Genomic DNA, 27,339 nt, shown 5'->3' on the forward strand with positions numbered 1-27,339 from the left:
TTTTTAGAATCATATTCACCAAAATAACACTTGACAAGTAGATGATAGTGATATTAAAAGTTTCTCAAGTGTAGGAATCAAGTTACAATAGAGTTGATTTATTTACCGAGCACTAATGCCAAATAAGTTCAACCATTCATTAAAGTGTGGAAATAGTATCTCCCACCATTTGCGTTGTTCAGTAGGTGCCTTCCAGAAATGTGTTAAATAGATCAGCCTCCCATATTTCAAACCCAAATATTAGCTAATAAAGTAAATTTCATCACATAAGAAGGTACATTTTAAAAAGTCACTAATAGTTGCCTTATCATGTGTTGCCTTATCATATATTTTCCCTATCTGTCTAACATAGTAATAAATATGACTGTAAGTCTTGAATATGGGTACTGATCAGAGATGTGACAAACATAAAATCTATCTTCTATTTCTATCATATTCCTCTAAGTAGTAAATTTTAATTTTCTTCTTTTTCCAAAACATATAGGTAGTAGAAAATATTATCCCATGTAAAATCAAATAATCACAGATCATTGCACAAAGCCATTTATAAAAACTGGTAGTTAGCTATAAATTCTAAGCAATTTTTAAACTTTCTTGTTGACTAAAGATTAATCTTCCAAAAATATGAGAATAAAATCATGTTTAGGTCCTTCACGTCTCCAGTCTTGCAAATTGTTATTACAGATGAATGAATTATGGAAGTATATGCTGACATCAGTTCAAGTAGATGCAGGATTGAAACACCATGGAATATATATAAACGTTTCAAAGTATTAACAGACAATTTAACAGAATAACTATCAGGAAGTTGAAACCAGAAAAAAATAATAGTAAAGACATAGAATGAATGAAAAATGGAACAAGGGGCAAGTACAGCTACAATACTCAATGTACACATATAATAAAAGAAGTGGTAAATCTGAAATAAATCTTGAAGAAAGTGTTGGTTGAGAATGATAGAAGGAGTGACTCTGATCCAGGAGCATTGGACAATTAGATGGACATATTTAATTGTAACACAATTGCACAACCTATTGAACTTCAGTTAAAAACACAACTACAAACAAAAACACACAAAAAGCACAACCAAACAGCAATCTCTAGAAAGTATATATATGACCTCACAAAATTTTAAGCAGTAAATGAAGGGCAATCTTGGGAAAAGCAAACAAAGCTGTTCAAAGAGGGCAGTTTAAGGTAGGGGAGAATTTTGAACAGATTTAAATAGATTGTCTAATGTTATAAATCACCTACATCTACTGCACATATTTTCTTCTGTGAGTATTTCTTTTTTTTTGGTCTGGTCATGGTGCCTGAACTCTGGGTCTGGGCATTGTCCCTTAGCTCTTCAGCTCAAGGCTAGCGCTCTACCACTTGAGCCACAGCTACACTTCCGGCTTTTTTCTTTTTGCTTATGTGGATCTGAGGTATCTAACCCCCATTCTGTGAGTATTCTTTGTCTGAACTGTTTACTCCAGTCCTGAGCTGTGGCTTTATAGCTTATGAAGATAGAATGGAAGAATCAAGATCAAGAACCCATTACACCACTGGAGAGAAAACAGTACCCTATGGTTTCTCTCATCTGTCTTCACTAATCTTTTCTCATACTTTTAATAAAGTCAAGTGATTTTGAATTATATTTCCTTCTTTTTCAGAGAATTATTGTTTGGTAATTAAATGTCAATTCACAAATTTTGATGTCTTTTTTTTTTAAAGAACTTTGAATTTAAATTCCACTACAACTTTGTTTCACACAGTGAGAGTATATTTCCTGGGTAAGGACAATTCTCAAGGGAACCTACAGGATTTACAGCAAGGTTTGTGAGGTTTGTTTGTTTAGTGTGAAAATGAGCCATATTCACCCACATTGTTCCCTCTCAGCTAAGTCTCCATGGATTTCTTTGCATTAAAGCCTATTTTCTCAGACAATTTTAAATTTTCTTAATAGGCTAAGTTGTTAAAATGTTTGAACAATTAAAATTTACCTGTCAAAAATTTTTAACTCTTTTTAAATTCCTTTATCAGAATCATGAATTCACCAATCTTAATCCCACCTTTACCATCAAAAACAGTTAACATGTTGTTTTAATGATATAGTGTCCATGAAACTACTATTTTCCAGTGGGTTTGTATTGCGTATATTTGACCACATAAGCTGATGCTGAACAAAATGAATTCCAAGATATGGAAACAGATATTTATTTGCAGTTGGTTTTTTATGTACTATGTGATTTCTAGTTTCTTTGAGATTTTCCCCTATGGTTTATCCCCTGCTGTGTTTGATTTTGGTACCCTGTGTATTGTGTATACATTTACCTTAATAAGGAAGGGAACAGGAACAAAAACAATGGCGAGTCAAAGGACAAACAGCAAACCAATGCAATAGCAATTCTCACAAGACAATAAGTTGCAAATGTACATTACAACTTGGGAGGGTTATTAGGGTGAAAGAAAAACTTAGAAAATTGAGTGAAGGGATAACAAATTTGAAAAGTTATGTACTCACTACCTTACAATGGCTGTAACCACAGTGCACATCATTTTCACATTAAAATAAAAAAAAATAAGCTGATGAAATAAAATTTCACTGTTTTGGTATAGTAAATATTATTCTTTATGTAGTAACTTTTAAAAAATCAGTCTTATTGGCATCTAATTTGAATTAATTACCTCTTCTTTATCAAAGGGTCATCAACAAAATTTTTTCACGGAGTTCCGGGAAGATGGCGGAGGAGAAGCTGGAATCTGAACAAGCTCTCGCATAGAAAGGAGTTTTAGAGTTCCAGTGAACAGTCCTAAGCCAGAGAATCACACCAAGTGTGTCATCACAGGACAGAGAGTTAGACAAGAGAGGGGAAGCCAAGGAAACGCAGCAGCTGCCGCTCCAGCGGCTGGGCCGCGGCGGCGGCGACCACCGCCGTGGAGACATACCTGAGACACAGAGAGTCGGGGATGAAGGAGCCAGACGCAGCGAACGAGCGGATTCTACTCAACACCAACAAGAACCGACAAGGAGCGAACATCTTCATCCTGCTGTTTGCAGACCAGAGACGACCCAGGATCCAAGACTCGGCCTGAGTACAAGCCCGACATCCTCACTCCTCAGGGAGCAGAGGAGGGAAGGCCACCCCTCCCCCCACAGCACCGGTGATCTCCATCTTGGATACCGACAAAGTTCGGAGGAGCTGCTAGCTCCAGCTCAGGCCTTGGAATAAAATGAGTCATTTAGCAGGTCACAAGAACTTAACGGCGAAGTGACCTGCCAGACTCAGCTCCATCCAGGGAAAAGCCACCCAGCTCAGGCGCCAGCCATCGGAGTGCCTTACTTCACTGGGTAAGCAGAGCCAGAGGCTGCCCCTCCCTCTAGCAGCCTCGACAATCAATTGAAAAACAGAAAGCCTGAGAATGGCTCCAGGCTGGGCACTGTGAGCTTTATCACAAAATAGCCCCAGGGAAAAGCTACTGTTTATTGAAAGGCCTCAACTCTACACAGAACCTAGCCTCATCACCACATCCCCCTCTTTTGTGACTCTCAAAGCAGACCACCCTCCCAGAAAACTAACCTGGGAGGGGGATCTCAAAATCTTGGGTAAAGCAGAGCATTTTTCTGCCTCTTCCAACCAACCGACTTAAGAAACCAATCAAGCCACAGGACATCAAGCTGACCAGAGACTCCAACAAGAGACTGGTTGCAGACAAAAGGGAGATACAGGATTCTTCCCACTCCTCCCCCCCCCAAAAAAAAAAATCAAAAGACTTTTTTTCTTTTTTTCTTTTTTTTCTTTTTCTTTTTTTTTCTTTTCTTCTTCTTCTTCTTCTTTTCTTTTTTTTTTGCTTATTTTTTGTTTTTTGTTACCTTATATATATATATATATATATATTTTTTTTTCCCTTCTAAAACTTTTATTAATCTTTAATTTTTGCCTCTTCTGAAAAAATAATTGTTTTCCAGTAACCTTTTTTTTTTTTCTCATCTTATAATTTTTATTTTAGGAATATGTGAATAAGAGTTTTCCTTTCTTTTCTTGTCTTCTTTCTCTTTTTCTTTCTTTCTTAATTATCTTTTTGTTTTTTATCTAGCTCTACTGAACTTCTGATCTTTTCTTCTCCCGTTCCCATCCTTAAAGCTTTTCACATCTCCTCTATGTCCCTCCCCTTCTCTGAACATATTCACATTCCACTCTAAATAGACGGTCTTTTAACCTCTATAATAACATTAATTTTTACGTTTCTATTCTTTTTCTGGTCTCTCTTTATTCCCCTTTCCGTCTCTTCTTTCTCTCTCTCTCTCTCTACTTGCATCCTACCCAACTCATTTCCTGCACTGTGATTAGGACATAGTTAACTCTCCCTGTGCCTCCCCACACCAATCTACTCCTATTTTTTACCCACATCTCTCCCTAATCCTAATAATTTCTGGTTTTCCAAATTCTTTTCTGCGCTTCGAAGTCCTTTAACATATAGTCGTTTGATGTTGAATAGATGTATCTGTTGAACTAGATTGTATCTGTAGACTATTGACTGTACAAACGCAAACTTAGGTTGATGGTTGCCTTAAGATAGTGTTCTAGCACAAAACTGGTGCAATCTTCATCTCAAATGGGCCGAGTAAGCCGGAAAAACACAAGAAAAATGGCAAATTCGGGTATCTCAATTCCCAACCTTGATAATCAGGGATTAGAACAGATAAAGAATAATCCAAAGGAGAGTTCCCAAATAGCTCTACAAACCCTAATAGCAAACATGATAAATGAGAAGTTTGACAATGTACAAAGGAATCTGTATGAGCGTGATAGGGAGAGAGAGGAGGCATCCCAGAAGTTTATACAGGAATATCATAAGCGTGAGGAAGCTTCTCAAAAACTGATACAGGATTTGCGTGAACAACTTGAGAATACTCCAAGAGAAAGGGAGGAATGGCGTGAGCAGGCAGAGAACACTCAAAGAGAACTGCAGGAATCCCACAGAAGGGAGGAAACTAATCAAAGAGTAATTCAGGAATTGAGAGACCAGGTAGAGAATACACAAAGATCACTAAAGACATTCATGGAATCCATTAACAAAGAGCTGAAGGAAGTCAGGGAGACCACAAAGGGAATGCTGAATGGAACCCAACAGAAGGAATGGGAGTCCAAAGAAACCATAACCAATCAACTAAGTGATTTGAGAACAAACACTGAACACCAAATTAAGGAAGTAAAGAAAATCATACAAGACCTAAAACAGAGCTTCAACAAAGAACTTGAAACCATCAAAGCTGACCAATTAGAAGGAAAAGAGATAAAAAACAAAGTAGAGAGTCTCGACAGCAGGTTAGACCATGCAGAAGATCGAATCTCAGGGATTGAAGACAGCATAGATATTACAGAGAAAGAACATACAACCATCCAAGACAAGTCCAAGAAATATGATAGGTCTATCCAACACCTGGAAGACACCATCAGAAGGCCCAATCTAAGGATAATGGGTGTAGAGGAGCACCTAGAAACAGAAGTTAATGGTCTAGGAAATTTGTTTAACAGGATCCTAGCAGAGAACTTCCCAAACATACAAAAAGATAGGCCTATTCAGATACAAGAAGCTTTTAGAACCCCAAATAGACCAGACCAGAATAGGACATCCCACCGTCACATTATAATCCACACAGGATCAACCCACACCAAGGAAAAGATCCTTAAAGCTGTCAAGGAGAAAAGGTTAATCACCTATAAAGGGAAACCAATTAGAATTACCTCAGATTTCTCAGCAGAGACAATCAAAGCACGAAGAGCCTGGAATGACGTATGCCATGCCCTAAAAACAAACAACTATCAACCAAAAATACTGTACCCAGCTAAACTCTCCTACATAACTGAAGGCCAAATAAAAACCTTCCATAGCAAAGAAAAATTGAAACAATACATGTCCACCAAACCAGCCCTGCAAAGGTTCTTAAAGATGTCCTACACATACAAAACCAACAAGAACGCAACAAAGGCCAAGAAACTGCACCCAAACTGAGAATCCAAGAACCTTAGGAAGAACCCAGTTTTCACAGCCCCCAAGAAGGTGGATAACATGGCAGGAACTCCCAAATACCTCTCAGTCCTATCTCTTAACGTTAACGGACTGAACTCTCCAATTAAGCGACATAGACTGTCTAATTGGATTAAAAAACAAGACCCTTCTATCTGCTGCCTGCAGGAGTCACATCTTGCCCGTAAAAACAAACATATTTTCAAAGTTAAAGGCTGGAACAAAATCTACCAAGCAAACGGCCCTCATAAACAGGCGGGAGTTGCAATCCTAATATCAGATAAAATAGACTTCAAACTAAAATTCGTGAGAAGAGATAAAGAAGGTCGCTACATACTAATTAAAGGATCTCTCCTTCAGGAGGATATTACAATTCTAAATATCTATTCGCCAAACAATGGAGCACCCAAATTTATCAAAGAAACACTACTTTCCCTCAAATCCCATATAGATCCAAAGACATTAATTGTTGGGGATTTTAACACACCACTCTCCCCACTAGATAGATCAACTCGGCAAAAACTCAACAGAGAAACTGCAGATCTAAACAGCTGCATAGATCAACTAGACTTAACAGACATTTACCGAACATTTCACCCAGCAGCAACAGAATACACGTTCTTCTCAGCAGCACATGGAACGTTTTCTAAAATAGACCACATTTTAGGCCACAAAGCAAACTTGTCTAAATTCAGAAACATTGAAGTTATACCTTGCATTCTCTCTGACCACAAGGGAATAAAATTAGATCTCAACACCAAAAGCCACCAAAGAAAGTCCGGTATCACATGGAGGCTGAACAACACACTGCTGAATCATGAGTGGGTCATGGAAGAGATTAGAAAGGAAATTCAAATGTTCATGCTATTCAACAAAAATGAACACACAAATTACCAGCTCCTCTGGGACACAGCAAAGGCAGTACTCAGAGGAAAGTTTATAGCTCTGAGCTCCTACATCAACAAACTGGAGAGATCGGAAACTAACAATTTAATGACACATCTAAACCTCCTTGAAAAAGAGCAGCAAGATAAACCCCAATCCAGTAGACGGAAAGAAATAATCAAAATTAAATCAGAATTAAATGAATTAGAATCCAAAAAAACTATAGAAAGAATCAACAAAACAAAGAGTTGGTTCTTCGAAAAACTTAACAAAATTGACAGACCCTTAGCAAACCTTATCAGAAAAAGGAGAGAACACACCCAAATTAATAAACTCAGAGATGAGAATGGAAACATCACCACAGAAACAACCAAGATTCAGAACATTATTAGGGGATACTTCTCAAAACTTTATGCTAATAAGTTTGAGAACTTGACAGAAATGGACCTTTTCCTAGCAAATATTGACATGCCAAAACTAAACCAAGATGAGTTAAACCAGCTTAACAGGCCCATATCAAGCATTGAAATAGAAACAGCAATAAGAGACCTCCTAGCTAAGAAAAGTCCAGGACCAGATGGTTTTACAGCGGAATTTTACAAGGCCTTCAAAGCAGAGCTCACACCAATACTCCTCCAACTCTTCAATGAAATTGAAAGAGAAAGCTCACTACCGAACACATTCTATGAAGCCATCATAACCCTCATCCCAAAACCAGGCAGGGACTCATCAAAGAAAGAGAACTATAGACCCATTTCTTTGATGAACATTGATGCAAAACTTCTCAACAAAATTTTGGCCAATCGACTTCAACAATTCATCCAAAAAATCATACACCATGATCAAACAGGATTCATTTCAGGGATGCAAAGCTGGTTCAATATATGCAAATCAATTAATATTATTCATCACATCAACAGGAGCAAGAATAAGAACCACATGGTTATCTCAATAGATGCAGAAAAAGCATTTGACAAGATCCAACACCCCTTTATGATGAAGGTTCTGGAAAAATTAGGAATCCATGGAACATTCCTCAATACAATAAAGGCTGTATATGACAAACCTACAGCCAGCATTATACTCAATGGTTAAAAACTAAAGCCATTTCCTCTTAACTCAGGAACAAGACAAGGATGCCCACTCTCTCCACTTCTCTTCAATCTAGTATTAGAATGCCTCGCTACAGCAATAAGACAAGATGCAGACATAAAGGGGATCCAAATAGGGAAAGAAGAAATAAAACTCTCCCTCTTTGCAGATGACATGATCTTGTATTTAAAGAATCCCATAGACTCCATTCCCAAATTACTCAAGCTGATTCAAAAGGTTGGCAAAGTAGCAGGTTATAAAATTAACCCCCAAAAATCAATGGCTTTTCTATATGCCAACAATGAGAAAAGTGTGGCTGAAATTAGGAAAGCAACTCCATTTGTAATAGCCCCACAAAAAATAAAATACCTAGGAATTAACTTAACCAAAGAAGTGAAGGACCTCTATGATGAAAATTTTAAAATCTTGAAAAAGGAAATCAACACAGAACTTAAAAAATGGCAAAACCTCCCATGCTCCTGGATTGGCAAGATTAACATCGTGAAAATGGCAATACTTCCCAAGGCTATCTACAAATTCAACGCGATACCTATCAAAATTCCACCCTCATTCTTCAAGGAAATAGAGGAGGCAATCCAAAAATTCGTATGGAACAATAAAAGACCCCGAATAGCAAAAACGCTCCTCAACGGAAAGAACACTGCTGGAGGAATATCAATACCAAATTTCAAACTCTACTATAAAGCCATAGTAATCAAAACAGCTTGGTATTGGCATAAGAACAGACCTCAGGACCAATGGAATAGAATTGAAAACCCAGAAATGAACCTACAGACCTATAGCCATCTAATCTTCGATAAGGAAGCTAACACAATAGAATGGAAGAAAGACAGCCTCTTCAGTAAATGGTGCTGGCAAAATTGGTTAACTACATGTAGAAAACTGTACCAGAATCAACTCCAAATGGATCAAAGACCTTGAACTCAAAGCAGACACTCTGAAAACATTACAGGATGGAATAGGAGAAACCCTAGGTCTCCTTGGCTCAGGTCGAAATTTTCTGAATAGAGACCCGGAAGCACAACAAATCAAAGAAAGGTTGGACAAATGGGATTGCATAAGATTGCAGAGCTTCTGCAGGGCAAATGACATAGCTGGCAAGATCAATAGAAAGCCCACCGATTGGGAGAAGATCTTTACTAGCCATACAACGGACAAGGGTCTCATATCTAAAATATACTTGGAACTCAAAAAATTAAACCACCCAACAACAAATCCTTAAAGAATCAACTGCCCAATAAATAAGTGGGCGAAAGACTTAAAGAGAAGCTTCTCTGAAGAAGAAACAAGGATGGCCAATAGACACATGAAGAAATGTTCAACATCCCTAGCCATAAAAGAAATGCAAATCAAAACAACATTGAGATATCACCTCACTCCAGTTAGAACAGCAAAAATCAAGAACTCTAACAACAACAGATGCTGGAGGGGATGTGGACAGAAAGGAACCTTACTTCATTGTTGGTGGGAATGTAAACTTGTTCAATCACTTTGGAAAGCAGTATGGAGGTTCCTCAGAAGACTTCACATAGATCTCCCCTATGATCCAGCAATCCCACTTTTGGGCATTTACCCAAATGTTTACAAACAAGACCACACTAAAGCTACCAGCACAACTATGTTTATTGCAGCATTATTTACCATAGCTAAGATATGGAATCAACCCAGATGCCCCTCAGTAGATGAATGGATCAAGAAAATGTGGTATATATACACAATGGAATTCTATGCCTCCATCAGAAAGAATGACATTTCCCCATTTGTTAGGAAATGGAAAGGTTTGGAAAAAATTATATTAAATGAAGTAAGCCAAGCCCAAAGAAGCATAGGTCCCATGGTTTCCCTTATTTGCAATATCTAGTATAGGTATGAGTCAAGCGGAAAAGGTCAGATAATGTGATGTTAGTAAAATGAACCCTTAAATATGTATTTTAATGTTTTCGTTTCTTTCATGAATGTGTTTCTAACGCATTTATAAGATTCTTTCTTTGTTGCTTTGTATGTCCCTCCCCCACAGTGTAACCCCCGCTTTCACTATATTTGATGTCAGTATAACATGTGGAGGAGATGGGGACAAACAAGTCGTTTAAGGATTCAGGTGGACCTGTTGCAACAATGAGAAGTACAAAATGTCATGTCAAAACCAGCTTTACAATGTCGGTGTGGGGGGGGGAGGGGGGTATAATTGGGTGGGGGGAGGGGGGTAAAATTGGGTGGGGGGAGGGGGGAGGAGGGGAAGGGAAGTGAAGGGTAAACAAAGGAGGAGGCTGCAATGCTTGGTAAGAAATGTATGCATTATCCTGCCCATGTAATTGTAGCCCCCCTGTACAGTATGTTCTCAAATAAAATAAAATACAATTAAAAAAAATTTTTTTTCACAATATTTTGAAAATAAAATAAATATAGTACTTTGTAATACTAAAACAGAAAACAGTTTAATTCTATGAAATCCCATAACTTTTAAAAGTAAATAAGTTGTTTAGAGGACAGAATGTATGTGTTCTTCAAAATTCTTATGACTAATAAATACTCATTTTCAAATTCTGAACCTGTTTGCATGTTATTTAATTCTGCAGTAGATGCAGTTTCCAATGGGGTGTTACAGACTGAAATGTGAACAGAAAAAGAGCCACATTCTGATATGGGATAAAACTATGAAGCATCTTATAATTAATTCTTCAAGATTAAGCAGTTGTTTATCAGATTAAGCTATTATTTCTATGACCATCAATCACAAAATTTATGCCATAAAGTGATCCTAGCGCACCAGTTTCCAACTTGTAGGGTGCACCTCAAAATTCCCTTAATTTACATCAAAAATAGCTTATGTCCATTGTGAAAATACACTGTACCTCTGCTAATGTGATGCCCAATATATTCTGAAAAGAACACCACTATAAACAGGGTTGTATCATTTTTCCTTCACTGGTATTCTTACAAATATTATTTATATTTATACTTTTTTAACTATCATAGATAATCAGGATGCAAAGATTGGAAGATTGCAGTTCAAAGACTGTGAGGACTCAGCGTCTATGTTGAAGGGGCAGAATGATGCAGGCTCTGGCCTCAGGATTATCTGAGGACTGTGTTTGAGTATTAGGAAAGCTCTTGGCATTGCGGGCTAGAGAGGGAAAATGTTCTCTCTCCCTACCTCAAAACACATGTCACAGACTCCTGGGAGCTGAGGAAATGGCTCTTCTGCTTGCTTAAGGATAGATGAACACCTGGTTAAGCATTTTCCTGAGATTGGAGAAGTGGTTTGATCTTGCTCTAAAATAGTTTATATAATAATATTCCAAGACATTATCTCAAAAGTCAAGTAAAAATGTATCTGTTGAAATATTTGTTTGAATGTCTTCTGACCACATCTTGGCAAAGATCATGCTTGCTTGTTACAATTGGCGCCCAAACAGGGACCCTGCATTGTTGAATTCAGGAAAGGATATTCAGGAAAGTACTTTTAATTACAGGGTGATGGGACAAGTTAAATCTACTCTGTACTTACATATGCTTAATCATTTACTTGCTGCTTATGCTGTAAATATGTCTTCTTATGACATAGAAATGTGTATTAATGTAGTTAGGGAATGGAATCCTTGGTTCTCCGAGTAAAGAATAATGTAGAAAGAGCTGTTCAAGAATGGGAAAAGATTGCTATTATATTTTTGTCCATTTGGGCTATTTTACATACCCTTTTTAAAGCTTTGAATGAGGAAAGATTAATAGCAGATGTAAAGAAAGAGTTCCCCCCTTCTTTTGTAGATTTACAATTGGACTCTGAGGTTAAAGATGCAATAGATAAGGATGCATTGCAATTAACAGAGAAAAAACAAGAGCTAAAGGCTGAAAAAGAATAAACTGAAAGTATAAATAAAATGTCTGAGCAAATGGAATTGATTTTATCAAGATTACAACATATGGAGTTGGAAATTAGCAGAGTGAATGGAGAACCTGAGAAAGTGAAAGTAAAGCAGCCTTCGGCTCCTCAACTGGCTGATGCAATATTTAAAGCATCACTCCCTCCCAAAACAGAGGGCTCAGACAGTGAGTTTGATGATGAAATGCCTATTTTTTCTTATCCTGTAATTCAACCACCCCCTATGAATGGTATAGCTCAACCAGCCAGATATGAAAGTGTTGCTGTTTATGATATTGGTAAACTTAAGAAGGCAGTTGTATGGTCCTCAGTCTCATTATGTTAAGGAATTGCTTAATGGGCTTGCCCGACATTACAATAATTTTGCTCCCATGGATTGGAAGATGCTTTGTAGAGCCTTGCTTAAGAAACCTAAACACCTACAATGGCAAATGTGGTTTACTGAGTTATGTACAAAAAGGGCTAGACAAAATGCACAGAGCAGTAATCCACACCTTTCCCATGTTAGGTCGAACAGAACAATATGCGGATGCTCATATAAAAGTAAACTCTCCTGAAGAAATCCATGAGCAGTTAAGAGACATAGGTATTGAGGCATGGGAAAGGATTCCACCGGTAGGAGAGCATTATGTCTCTTGGACTAAAGTAATTCAAAAACCTAGTAAACCCTATGTTGAATTTTTATCACGATTGAAATTGACCTTGGAACGTACTGTTGTGGGAGAGGCTGCATGGCAACAACTGCTGCGCGTGTTGGCTTATGAGAATACTAATGAGGACTGTAGATGAGCCCTATTGCCTATTAAAGAATCTGGGGATGTGAATACATATTTAAGGGCCTGCAAAGACTTTACATCTGAATCCAGGCCTATGCAGGTGTTTGCTGAAACTATGGCCACTACCTGGCATGCTATGCAAACAAGCCCTCTAATCTAAAGTGTTTTGGATGTGGTCAAATGGGACATATAAAGAAAAATTTTAAAAAGGCTACTGATGTTAACAAGAGAAGACGTGGAATTTGCCCTAAGTGTGAAAAGGGGAAGCACTGAGAAAGGGAGTGTAGAGCAAAAAGAGACAATAAAGGAATTCCTATAAAATATGCTTACCCTATGCAGGGAAACTCTCCATCGGGCTAGCCCCGGAGTCCAGGATTAATAACCGAGGGCAGCCAACCAACTTTTCCCTCGTCCCTGCCACAGCCCACAGCACCGCAGTGGACATACCAGCCTTAAAAGATTTTATTTTGAAAGGTGGTGATAAGCCACAAAAAATTCCTACCAGAATTTATGGGCCTTTACCTGAAGCAACATTTGGCCTATTGACCGGTAGATGCAGTCTTAATACAAAAGGAGTTTTAGTACATTTAGGAATTATTGATGCTGACTATATTGGGGAAATAAAAATTTTAATGTCAGCTTCTGCAGATAATTCCTTTAAAAAGGGAGAACGAATTGCTCAAATTTTGTTATTACCATAGATATCTATTGGAAAGTCATTTAAACCCCACATTGGGGGATTTGGAAGTATTAACCAACAAAAATGTGTTTGGACTACTCATATTACTAAAATGCACCTAAGATTAAGATTAATATTCAGGAAAAGATATTGACAGGACTAATAGATACTGGCTCAGATATTACAATTATTAACACTCATGAATGGCCTAATCATTTATTATATAAAATAATCTCCTGTAATATTAAAGGAGTTAACAATACTCTTGTAAATTTTATAGGACAAGCAGTGTTGTATGTTACTATAACCTCAGAAGATAGACAGACAGCTGTCCTTAAACCTTATATTATGGAAGTTCCAGTTAACATAATTGGTAGAGATGTACTGGAACAATGGGGAGCTCATATTCAATTTTAACATTTTTAGATGGAGCCCATAATGATATTATGGAAATCTGAGGAACCTCTTTGGATTGAGTAATGGCCTTTATCGAAAGAAAAATTAGAAGCAGCTTATCAATTAGTTGAAGAACAGTTAACCAACGGACATATTGAGCCCTCTATGTCACCATGGAATTCTCCAATATTTGTTATTAAAAAGAAGTCAGGGAAATGGAGATTGCGGACTGATTTACGAGGAGTAAAGGCATCCATGTACCCTATGGGGGCTTTACAACCTGGTTTACCATCGCCTGCAATGCTTCCTAAAAATTGGCCAATAATAGTAATAGATTTACAAGATTGCTTTTTTACCATTCCTGTACATGTAAAAAATTGTAACAGGCCGGGCGCTGGTGGCTCATGCCTGTAATCCTAGCTACTCAGGAGGCTGAGATCTGAGGATCGCGGTTCAAAGCCAGCCCGGGCAGGAGAGACCGTGAGACTCCTATCTCCAATAAACCACCAGAAATACAGAAGTGGCGCTGTAGCTCAAGTGGTAGAGTGCTCGCCTTGAGCTGAAGAGCTGAGGGACAGCGCCCAGGCCCAGAGTTCAAGCCCCACGACCGACAAAAAAAAAAAAAATTGTAACAGACTTGCCTTTTCTTTACCACAAATAAATCATCAAGGCCCTTATCAGTGCTTCCAATGGAAGGTGTTGCCCCAAGGAATGGTGAATTTTCCAACTATGTGTTATATGTTGATAAGATATATGTTGATAAGGCCTTAAAATCTGTTAGACAAAAATGGCCTCACGTTTATATTTTTCATTATATGAATGATATTTTAGTTGCAGGACCAAATATGACAGAATTAGAAATGGTGTTACAGTGCATACCATCTATATTTAAAGAATTTGGATTAATAATGGCACCTGAAAAAATACAAAAAGACATGTTGGTAAAATATTTAGGATATGTTGTCTGTAGACAAACAGTCGCACCTCAAAAAATATCTTTATGACGTGATCAATTACATATGTTAAATGATTTTCAAAAGTTCCTATGAGATATTAATTGGATGGAACTGGCCTTAAGAATTCCTACTTATCTATCCTGCCCATGTAATTGTAGCCCCTCTGTACAGTATGTTCTCAAATAAAATAAAATAATATTAAAAAAAAAGAATTCCTACTTATCAATTACATAATTTGTTTTCATTGTTACAAGGGGAGCCTGATTTACATAGCAAAAGAACTTTAACTAAAGAAGCTGAAAGAGAAGTACAATTTGTAGAACAGAGAATAAAATAAATGGTTTTACATCCAGTAACGCTAAATCAACTCATAAATTTATATATTTTAGATACATGGAAACACCCAAAAGGAATTATAGGACAAAATGAGATACCATTAGAATGGATTTATACACTGCATAGATTTACAAAAAATATGCCTTATGAACAACAGTTGGCAATTATTATTCAACAGGCCAGGCAATGGGTATTCACCCTATCAGGGTATGATTTATTTGAAATTATCCTTCCTTTTCCAAAAGACCAAGTAAAATATTTGTTAAACATGTCTGAAATGCTATAAATTACATTAGTAAAATTTACTGGGAAATTTTCCTATCATTTTCCCAAAGGTAGATTGTGGAATTGCTTGCTTAAACAACAATTTGTATTTAATAATATAATTACCAAGGTCCCTATTTCCACTGCTCTTACTGTTTTTACAGATGGCTCCAAAACAAAAAGTGTTTATTGGACAACAAATACATATTGGGTTCAAACAACTACTTTAGCATCAGTTCAACAAAATGAACTTTTTGCTATTATTAAGGTGTTACAAGATTTTGTGGGAGATGTTAATATTGTTACTGATTCTGCCTATGCTGTAGGGGTTGTGACTAATATAGTCACTGCTGTTCCTTATTCATCTAAACCCCAGCTAAACCAATTATTTAAACAATTACAAGCATTACTGCAACAACCTAAGGCCAAAGTGCTAACTCACATTAGGGCTCACTCTTCGTTACCTGGGTACCTTGTATATGGCGATAATCATGTTGATAAATTAGTTTTGCTTCTGCTAAACAAGATCATGCTCATTTACATACAAATGCTTGCCATTTACATATGCATTATAAAATACCTTATTCTCAAGGTAAACAAATTATAAAAAGGTGCCCCATCTGCAGACCAATGCATTTGAGAGTTGTACCTGCTGGAGTAAATCCTCAGGATTACAACCTAAGGAGCTCTGGCAAATGGACATAATCCATGTACAAGCCTTTGGCCATTTTTCCTTTATACATGTTACAATAGATACTTATTCCAAATTTGGGCTTTTGCCCTTACGGGAGAAACTGTTAACCATGTAATAGAACACTTATTGGAAGTTTTTGCCATTATGGGAGTGCCTGCCAAATAAAGACTGATATTGGATCAGCCTATAAAAGTATCAAATTTAAAAGATTTTGTGAACTTTATGATGTGGTACATATTACCGGAATAGAATATAACTCCCAAGACAATCCATTATTGAACGAGTTCATTGCACACTAAAACAACAAATCAAAAAATTAAAAAGGAGGAAAAGGTTGGATGAAGGTATGGATATTTTGTGGGTTTCCATGCAAAATCCTAAAATAATTTTACATCAAGCTCTTTTTGTTCTTAACGTTTTTAACTTACCACAAGGAGATATTTTACCTAGAGCTGAGCGCCATTTTGAACAAATATCACAAAAACCTTATTTAAATGCTCCCACATGGATTAAGATTACATTGAAAGCAGAATGGCAACTAGGAACATTACATAAGGGATGAGGATAGAGTTTTGTGTCTACACAGGATGGCAAACAATACTGTCTTCCTGCACAATGGATACAGACGCGGCCCAGTGAGGACAGCCCCATATCCTGCAAGGAATCCCCCACCAGTTGAGGAAGAAGAAATCCCCACTGCCCACCTGGGGACAGGTAAAAAAGTTGACTGGAGAAGGACAAAAGATGTTACAATGCACTGGTAAACCTGTCGTGGCTGAGAACTTGTTCTGGCCATGTGTGCCCTGCTTGCTGTAAACCCTGTCCATGCTAATGCTAATGTAAGTTATTCGGGCTTTTGTTCCTAACCCTCCTTTATTGGAACCTGTTGTTTGGGGAGACATGGATATAACCATCTATAATGTTCCTGCTGTTTAATCTCTCCTTGGAATAATTTGACATTTTGCAATAAGGATGATGGTAGCTTTTTAAATTTTACTTACTATACTCATCCCTTGCCTGTTTGTCTGGGGCCTCCTCCATGTTTAGTTATGAATTGGCAACATTGGGTTTTACCTGGGAAATGCACTTCCAATTCTAGAACACAGCTGAAGCGATTAACTACTTGGTCCATAAATAGTAGCTGGGAAAGTGTCACCTTTGATGGCAAGTTATCCTTACCTATGTGTCCTGATTTTACTTATATTGATTTATAATATCAGCCTTTTGTGTGGCAAGAGTGTAGAGGGACATTTGGAAAAGTGTTCAATAATTTTATTAATTAGGGACCTTTTGGACAGTTTATTAACACATGTTCAGAATGGAATAGTACCAGATGTGATTCATCAAATGTTACTAGGATGCTGGAAGCCATTAATGGATCACTTACTGGAGATTGACTGATGGCCTAGGGAGATGGAGGCATTGCAGATGCCTGCTGGGTTTCATGGCTGTACTCACTGTTTTCAGACTCAATTTGGAAGGTCAGAGCAGTGCTGAAACCCGTGATGCTATCAAATGGATAGTTTTCAGGGACGTCGAACTCTGCATCCACTTATAATTTTACTTTGTACAAATCTTATGATGTTACTGCTTGTGTACCTCTGCCTTATGTATTTTAGTGGGAAATTTTACATTTTCTCCTACTATTTTTGTTTTAATTGTCGCCTGTATACTTTTTTTTATAATTTTATTTTATTTTATTTGTGAACATACTGTACAGAGGGGTTACAATTGCATGAGCAGGATAATGCATATATTTCTTACCAAGCATTGCAGCCTCCTCCTTTGTTTACCCTTCACATCACTTCCCAGCCTCCCCTCCCCCCCATCCTAATCCTTCTCTTTCCCCTCTCCCCCCCCCCCCCCCCCCGCACCGATGTTGTAAAGCTCATTTTGGACATGACAACTTGTACTTCTCATTGTTGCAACAGGTCAACCTGTATCCTTAAAAAACTGGGTTTTCCCCATCTCCTCCACAAGTTATACTGACATCAAATATAGTGAAAGCAGGGGTTATACTGTGGGGGAGGGACATACAAAGCAACAAAGAGATAATCTTCTAAATGCATTAGAAACACATGCATGAAAGAAAAAAAACATTAAAATACATATCTAAGGGTTCATTTTCCTGACATCACATTATCTGCTTGACTCATAAATATACTAGATATTGCAAATAAGGGAAACCATCGGACCTATGTTTCTTTGGGCCTGGCTTACTTCACTTAATATAATTTTTTCCAAGTTTATCCATTTCATAACAAATGGGGCAATGTCATTCTTTCTGATGGAGGCATAGAATTCCATTGTGTATATATACCACATTTTCTTGATCCATTCATCTACTGAGGGGAATCTGGGTTGGTTCCATATCTTAGCTATGGTAAATAATGCTGCAACAAACATAGTTGTGCTGGTAGCTTTAGTGTGGTCTTGTTTGTAAACATTTGGGTAAATGCCCAAAAGTGGGATTGCTGGGTCATAGGGGAGCTTTATGTGAAGTATTTTGAGGAACCTCCATACTGATTTCCAAAGTGGTTGAACAAGTTTACATTCCCACCAACAATGAAGTAAGGTTCCTTTCTGTCCACATCCCCTCCAGCATCTGTTGTTGTTAGAGTTCTTGATTTTTTGCCGTTCTAACTGGAGTGAGGTGATATCTCAATGTTGTTTTGATTTGCATTTCTTTTATGGCTAAGGATGTTGAACATTTCTTCATGTGTCTATTGGCCATCCTTCTTTCTTCTTCAGAGAAGTTTCTCTTTAAGTCTTTTGCCCACTTATTTATTGGGCAGTTGTTTCTTTGAGGATTTGTTGTTGGGTGGTTTAATTTTTTGAGTTCCAAGTATATTTTAGATATGAGACCCTTGTCCGTTCTATGGCTAGTAAAGATCTTCTCCCAATCCGTGGGCTTTCTATTGATCTTGCTAGCTATGTCATTTGCTCTGCAGAAGCTCCTCAACTTTATGCAATTCCATTTGTCCAAACTTTCTTTGATTTGTTGTGTTTCCAGGTCTTTATTAAGAAAATTTCAGCCTGAGCCAGGGAGACCTAGGGTTTCTCCTATTCCGTCCTGTAATGTTTTCAGAGTGTCTGCTTTGACTTCAAGTTCTTTGATCCATTTGGAGTTGATTCTGGTGCAGGGTGATATATAAGGATCTAGCTTTAGTTTTCTACATGTAGTTAACCAATTTTGCCAGCACCATTTACTGAAGGGCTGTCTTTCTTCCATTCTATTGTTTTAGCTCCCTTATCTAAGATTAGATGGCTATAGGTCTGTAGGTTCATTTCTGGGATTCCAATTCTATTCCATTGGTCCTGAGGTCTGTTCTTATGCCAATACCAAGCTGTTTTGATTACTATGGCTTTATAGTAGAGTTTGAAATTTGGTATTGATATTCCTCCAGCAGTGTTCTTTCCGTTGAGGAGCGTTTTTGCTATTCGGGGTCTTTTTTTGTTCCATATGAATTTTTGGATTGCCTCTTCTATTTCCTTGAAGAATGAGGGTGGAATTTTGATAGTTATTGCATTGAATTTGTAGATAGCCTTGGGAAGTATTGCCATTATCACGATGTTAATCTTTCCAATCCAGGAGCATGGGAGGTTTTGCCATTTTTTAAGTTCTGTGTTGATTTCCTTTTTCAAGATTTTAAAGTTTTCATTATAGAGGTCCTTCACTTCTTTGGTTAAGTTAATTCCTAGGTATTTTATTTTTTATGGGGCTATTACAAATGGAGTTGCTTTCCTAATTTCAGCCACACTTTTCTCATTGTTGGCATACAGAAAAGCCATTGATTTTGGGGGGTTAACTTTATAACCTGCTACTTTGCCAAAGTTTTGAATCAGCTTGTGTCATTTGGGACTGGAGTCTATGGGATTCTTTAAATACAAGATCATGTCATCTGCAAAGAGGGAGAGTTTTTTTACTTCTTTCCCTATTTGGATCCCCTTTCTTTCTGCATCCTGTCTTATTGCTGTAGCTTGTCGCCTGTATTCTTGCATTAATTCCTCTCTTAATTTTAATGACAGTAATAGTACTATGATATTACAACAAAGAACTCATATTTGGCTACCTGTTAAATTAGGAAGAGAATGGTCCCAAAATCCTTTGGATAGTGTTGTTATTGAATTTTTTTACCAAACTACTAAAACGTACAAAGCGTATGATTGGAGCCATTATATGTGATCTTAAACTTAATTGCTATTACCACTGTTGCTGCAGTGTCTGGAATTGCCCTATACACTTCCTTACAAACTAAGCACTTTGTGGAAGAATGGCACTGGGATTCACATGAATTGTGGGTCTCATAGGTAGAAATTGATGCTCTAATATAAACACAGATTAATATTCTTTTTTTTTTTTTTTGGGTCCGGTCGTGGGGCCTGAACTCTGGGCCTGGGCACTGTCCCTCAGCTCTTCAGCTCAAGGCTAGCGCTCTACCACTTGAGCCACAGTGCCACTTCCGGCTTTTTTCATTTTGCTTATGTGGTGCTGAGGAATCGAACCCAGGGCCTCGAGCATGCAAGGCAAGCGCTCTACCACTGAGCCACCTTCCCAGCCCCAGATTAATATTCTTAAACAGACAGTGGGATGGTTAGGAAAAATGTTATTGGTTGTGGAAAAACAGTTATTATTAAAATGTGATTGGAATTTTACTACCTTTTGCATTACTAATGTAAAATATAATAAATCTATACATGATTAGAATGTAATACAGTAGTATTTATCTGGAAATTCTACAGCTGCTCAATTGATTGCTCAGTTATAATTTAATGTACATGATATTTTTGGTAAACAATTTACAAATGATGATGCTTCTAATATTGCTGATGCATTTATTAAACAATCGGAAGGGTTGGATCCGAAAGAAATACAACATAGCATTTTAAATACTACTAGTAGTATGGGAATCATGATTGTTTTTATTTTGTTTGCACTTGTACTGTTATATTTGATTTTTATGAAACCAATGCAAGTGTCTATGATAACGCTGTGGAAAGCTTTTCTTTAAAAAAAAAAAAAAGAAAAAAGAATAAAGTTGTGAAGACTCAGGGTCTATGTTAAAGGGGCAGAATGATGCAGGCTCTGGCCTCAGGATTATCCGAGGGCTGTGTTTGAGTATTAAGAAACCTCTTGGATGCCGGGCTAGAGAGGGAAAATTTTCTCTCTCCCTGTCTCAAAACACATGTCACAGACTCCTGGGAGCTGAGGAAGTAGCTCTTCTGCTTGCTTAAGCATAGATAATCAGCTGGTCAAGCATTTTCCTGATATTGAAGAAGTGGTTTGAGCTTGCTCTAAAATAGGTTAGATAATAAAATACCAAGACATTGTCTCATAGGTCAAGTAAAAATGTATCTGTTGAAATTTTTGTGTGAATGTCTTCTGACCAAATCTTGGCAAAGATCATGCTTGCTTGTCTTTAAATACTACTGACAATAAAGCACAGCATTCAGTGGCAATTGCTGTTTGCACTCTGCATCCCTTATGTCTTGGTGATTTCGTTACCCTTACCCAGGGACCCCAACGCAATAGATGTTGACAAAAGTCCACTCGGGCAGGAAGGTTCCTAGATTCTTATCTCCAATAAACTTCTCAGCAAAAGACAGACACAAGTGAGCTGAGGTTGAAATAGTAGGGCACACGCCTTGAGAATAAACAGGCTCAGAGAGAGTGTCCAGTCCCAGAGTTCAAGCCCTAGGACAAACCAATAAAACAAAAACAAAAATAAAAACAAATCCCAAACCTAGCATTTTTCTCACTGTATACAGAGGAAGTAATTAAGGGAAATTTCTTCCTGTGTTACATACAGTTAGAAGAAAGAAGATGTCACACAATTATTCTCTTCATACCATGTTATACCAAAGCCTCAAAAAATTGCCCTTTTTCGGGCTGGGAAGGTGGCTCAGTGGCAGAGCGCTTGCCTTGCATGCCTGAGGCCCTGGGTTCAATTCCTCAGCACCACATAAGGAAAAAGAAAAATACCGGAAGTGGTGCTGTGGCTCAAGTTGTAGAGGGCTAGCCTTGAGCTGAAGAGCTGAGGGATAGCACCCAGGCCCAGAGATCAGGCCCCACTACCGGACCAAAAAAAAATTGCCCTTTTTCTAAATTTATAAATTAATATCATCCATTTGTTGGCAACTCTCTCTACATTATTCACATTATCATTTTATACATGAAGTGTTGTAATTATCTATTAGCTGAGTTCTAATTATAACTCTTATGAAAGAATATTCTAGGCAAATAGAATGCAAGAAACATTTGTAAATTTGTCAATTAAACACTGTACTTAAAAAGAATTTTGTAAGTATCTTATAGAATATGAAATTACAAACAAAACCGAAGTATTTATTTTAAATCTAAACTCCAATTTAGCAAGATCTACATAGTCCTTCATTAGATTAACTTTGCTATTTCCCCAGGCTTAAGTTTTTGTAATCCTTCATCCTTTCCTTGGAATCAAACAGAGTGATGATTACTTACTTTTTCAAATTTTGGATGGGAATCATGATCCATTTTGCATCTAAGGTTCTGTAATGAAGAGTGCATTTAAAACACAACTGAGGATTATATATGAGTTGCACTTCAATAGGAAACTTGACTTCTCAAAACATAATGACAAAATTAGCCCAAACGTCCAACTTTGTATTCCTTTCTTGTTTGGTTTATTTTATTAAGACAAAAGTATACTACCTGGTCCAGGGAAGGTATCACTGTGTAATTCCACTATCTAATCTCCTATCTTAATCTCAGTGCTAGAATTCTAGCCTTGTATCACATTGCCCCTCCATAGATTCTTGGTTTATTTAATCTAGATACAGACTAGCAATTCTGAACTTCTCCAGTAATATTATCCACTGCACTGCTGAGAGTGTTCATGTACTCTTCAAAGATGTTCTAACATTTGACACAGGATATGAATATTTTCAGATGAACCTGCAGGAGTCTCTGATTCATTCCTCCATGGATCTGATCCCTTTAATAATGAATACTTGACTCTCTTACTATCTCTGGTCCCTATCTATGTAGTATTCTTAAACTTTTTTGAAGAAAGTTCACTTGAGGATTTTCTAACATTAAAAATTATCAATTGATTCTAGTCTTACTCAGGACATATTTTCTATTGTTTTCTAACTTTTACACATATTCTGAGAGTTGCTTCATATGTGTATTTGTGCACATATAAGTGCCTCTGTATATATGTGTATGATTGCATGTATGTATGCAAAGCCTCAACATCTTATTCAGCAACCTTGCTCATGACTGGTATTCCAATAGTTGAGCCATTCTTCCAATCCAACTTTTGGCTGGTTAATTATATATAGTTTCTCAAAGACTGTTCTGCCCAGGCTGGATGCAAACTGAACTTCCCAGACTACTTTACATTCTTAGGTTGTATTGCTCCAGTAGTATCAAATTTTAAATTACAAATATTTTGTGAGTGTAAAGACTAAGGTGTAACATAGATTTTTAACAAATGGAAAGGTTTGGAAAAAATTATTTTAAGTGAAGTAAGCCAGGCCCAAAGAAGCATAGGTCCCATGGTTTCCCTTATTTGCAATATCTAGTATAGGTATGAGTCAAGCGGAAAAGGTCAGATAATGTGATGTTAGGAAAATGAACCCTTAAATATGTATTTTAATGTTTTCGTTTCTTTCATGCATGTGTTTCTAACGCATTTATAAGATTCTTTCTTTGTTGCTTTGTATGTCCCTCCCCCACAGTGTAACCCCCGCTTTCACTATATTTGATGTCAGTATAACATGTGGAGGAGATGGGGACAAACAAGTCGTTTAAGGATTCAGGTGGACCTGTTGCAACAATGAGAAGTACAAAATGTCATGTCAAAACCAGCTTTACAATGTCGGTGTGGGGGGGGAGGGAGGTATAATTGGGTGGGGGGAGGTGGGAGGCGGGGAAGGGAGGTGAAGCGTAAAAAAAGGAGGAGGCTGCAATGCTTGGTAAGAAATGTATGCATTATCCTGCCCATGTAATTGTAGCCCCTCTGTACAGTATGTTCTCAAATAAAATAAAATTAAATTAAAAAAAAAAGAATTTATATAAAGATAGATGAACATGCACATTACATATGCTGAGTGTACACTGTTAGAAATGTGATCCTAAGCTTGGTGGTGGTGAGATCTTCGGATAGGGTTAAAAGCCAGCCTGGACAGGAAAGTCCCAGAGACTCTTTTTCCAATTAACTACAAGAAAATTAAAAGTGGCACTGTGGCTCAAGTATAGAGCATTAGGCTTGAGCTGAATAGCAGAGGGACAGATCCCAGCCCTGTGTTCAAGTGCCAAGACCACCACCAACAAAAAATATATAAGTAAAGGAAAGAAAATAAATGTGATCTTATCCACCAGTTGATGGCTAGTATAATCCCTGCTCTCTCAGGATGGACTTTTTTTCCAATTAAGTCCATGCTCTTATATCTGATTTGCATTGGAAACAGAATTATGCTTCCATTCTACTGTCTACAAAGTTGCGTGATTAGCAAGCATGATTTAGAAAGGGAGTGGCCTCATACTTCGTGTTCCACGTAGGAGTAATGCTAAGTGACATCAACTGTATAGACGTCTCTTCAAAGAAGAAATATTAGATGTTTATTGGAAAGCTAGTATTTGACTTTTTTTTATTGTGAGAATACCGTACACAGGAGTTACAATTACACAGGCAAGATAACGAGCACATTTCTTATCAAGCATTGTTGCCTCTTCTTTGTTTCCCCTTCCCTTCCATTCCCATACCCCCTCTCCCCTCACCCTATCCTCCCCCCCCACCAAAGTTGTAAAGTTCGTTTTTCAACATAATGACTTATACATCTCATTGTTGCAATGGGTCCACCTGTATCCCTAAACGATTTGTTTTTAGAGAATATGTCCAGCAAAGATTCTATAACATAACTCAGCAAAAGTAGGTGCACTGAATCATTTTGGAATTAATTTTTTTGCTTGGGAAGATTATTGATCTTGTCGTTCCTTTTGGGAAAACTTAAAGTCATATTTCACTTTTTGTTGGTTGTGTGGCTTGAATTCTGATCCTGGGCAATGTCCCTCAGCTCTTCAGTTCAAGTTGAGCACACTACCACTTTAGCTACAGCACCACTTCCGGGTTTCTGGTGGTTAATTGAAGATAAGGGTCTCGTGGACTTTCCTGACAAGGCTTGCTTTGAACCACAATCCTCTGGTCTTAACCTCCTGAGTAGCTAGGATTACAGGTGTAAACCACCAACACCCAGCTCATATTTGCATATATGTGCACTGAATGACACTGTGTAGACAAAGAATGGAATTTTTAACCAAATGATAACATCGTAGATTTTCAGAAAAATTGAGGTAGCAGTAAATATGTCCTCCTTTTCCATTTTGTTACATTAATGACTCATGAGCTATGGGACCCTTACATTAGCATCCTGTGACATCTGTATAGGTGTATTTAGTATCAGGAAATGTTCATAGAGAAATGTAGAAAGAATGAGATTTTTAGAAAACAAAGGAGATAAGGTATGAAAGAACAGCATAGAAGGAGATACATTTATCATGCAGAGATTAAGAACTAGCCTAAGAGATTTAGAATGCTAAAGGCAATGAGGAAAAGCCTACTTGACAACTAGATCTTCAGTAACCAAAAATGGTTCTCTAGACCAGTTTCTGGTAAACTTAGTTACTATCATTTTTTCCTTCCATCTGGAGTTATTCCTTATTTTCTGTCACAACTATTAATTAACTTCTGCCTTTTTGGTGCCAAAACTGACCAGAAAGTTTTCAAAATCACACTTAGACTATTTTCACTTTGTGATTAGCAGTGATGACACAAAATCCTGGAATCGTTGAATTTCCAGAATTAATCTTCACCTAACATCTAAGCACATTCCTGGCATTAATTGCTGTGACTTAATGAACAAACCTTTTTTCAACACAGTATCCTAACATAAGTAAAATACATGAATTAGGGGCTATTGTCAGGTGTCAGTATGAAAGGAGCAATTATATATTTCAAGTATGGTTTCTTTATTTTCCAATTACTATTTTTTTGCCAGTTCAGGGGCTTAAACTCTGTGGTAGGGAATTATTCCTTAGCTTTTTTTTTTCTCAAGGCTAGCACTCTACCACTTGAGGCACAGCATTCCTTTCAGTGTTTTTGTTTTTTATGTGTTACAGAGGAATTGAACCCAGGGTTTCATTCATGCTAGGCAATCACCATACCATGAAGCCACATTCCCAAGCCCTAAGAGAATTTCTTAAGAAGGCATTACATTTTCATTCCGTAAGTATGTATCATAAGTTTGTCCAGGTGCTAGAAAATGATGCAGAAAGCAATACAATATAATAAGTCCAGTAAGGCTGGATGGACAATGAATTTCACAGTCTAGCCAGGGCCCAGTGGGTCTTACCTCAGGGAGCTGTTTCAACAGGCTAAGCGAGACAGCTCGTGACCCAGAGCCCACCTCCAGAATGAGAGGGTCACCTTGGATTCCAGCCATATGGGAATGCTGGGCCCCTCCTCCAGAACCCATTCAACCAGTTTTTGTGAAAAGAGAGAGAAAAGTCAGAATTACAATTAAGTCGGGTGGCGGTGGCTCAGAACTCTAATCCTAACTACACAGAAGGCTGATATATGAGGATCATGGTTCATAGCCAGCCCCGGCCGGAACGTCTCTGAGACTCTTATTTCCAAAGAACCACCAGAAAACCAGAAGTGGTGCTGTGGGCTCAAGTGGTAGAGCACTAGCCTTTTGCTGAGGAGCTCAGGAACAGCGCCCATGCCTAGGGTTCAAGCCCCACAACTGACAAGAAGTGGACTTCCTACCACAAGAAGTGGATTGAATAGCACCCATTGTCCTTGGGAGGATGGTAATGAAGTCAGGACGAGTTTCCTGTGAAGTTAAAATGATAAGGAGATCACCTGACTTCTCTGTGCCTCGGTTTCCCCAGATGCAAAACTCAACACAGTGAAGCATCCCCTTACTCATGGGGATAGGGTAATGATGAAAGAGAGCCATGTTTTGTTTCAAAATCCCCACCTGTTGCATGATTAATAACTGACCCCACCTGAGCCCTTTTCAGGTATCTTCCTGTCATTTGCTAACAGAATAGCCGAGAACCTTCTCAAAAGGCCACTCCCTCCATGCCAAGTCATGCTCCAGAGATTCTCTCTGTATAAATCCCTTGTTTCCTCAAAACTGTCCTGTGAAGAGAATGAGGTCTGATGGTTGTGGCCCTACCCAGAGCTTCACCTGTGGTCAAGAATCGGCTGCTGTGGACTAAATGTTTGGGATAATCCATCTAAATCGATGACTGAGCATGGTGCTACATGTCTACCATCCCAACTACAGAGGACCAG

At 37.8% G+C, this 27,339-nt stretch overlaps 1 long non-coding RNA gene across 1 annotated transcript in view; it reads right to left on the reverse strand.

Moving 5' to 3' along the window:
* LOC138808702 (uncharacterized) overlaps nt 1–26,432 on the reverse strand; it is a 39,345-nt gene extending 12,913 nt beyond the window's left edge. The window contains exons 1-2 of the long non-coding RNA XR_011366581.1: nt 26,390–26,432; nt 22,476–22,523 (exon numbers count right to left, since the gene is read on the reverse strand). This is a non-coding gene — a long non-coding RNA (uncharacterized lncRNA). The remainder of the gene's footprint in view (nt 1–22,475; nt 22,524–26,389) is intronic.
* Between the last annotated feature and the right edge of the window lie 907 nt (nt 26,433–27,339).

Source organism: Dipodomys merriami, unplaced genomic scaffold (assembly GCF_024711535.1).
Source record: "Dipodomys merriami isolate MVZ:Mamm:240054 unplaced genomic scaffold, mDipMer1.0.p SCAF_47, whole genome shotgun sequence".
Lineage (NCBI taxonomy): Eukaryota > Metazoa > Chordata > Mammalia > Rodentia > Heteromyidae > Dipodomys > Dipodomys merriami.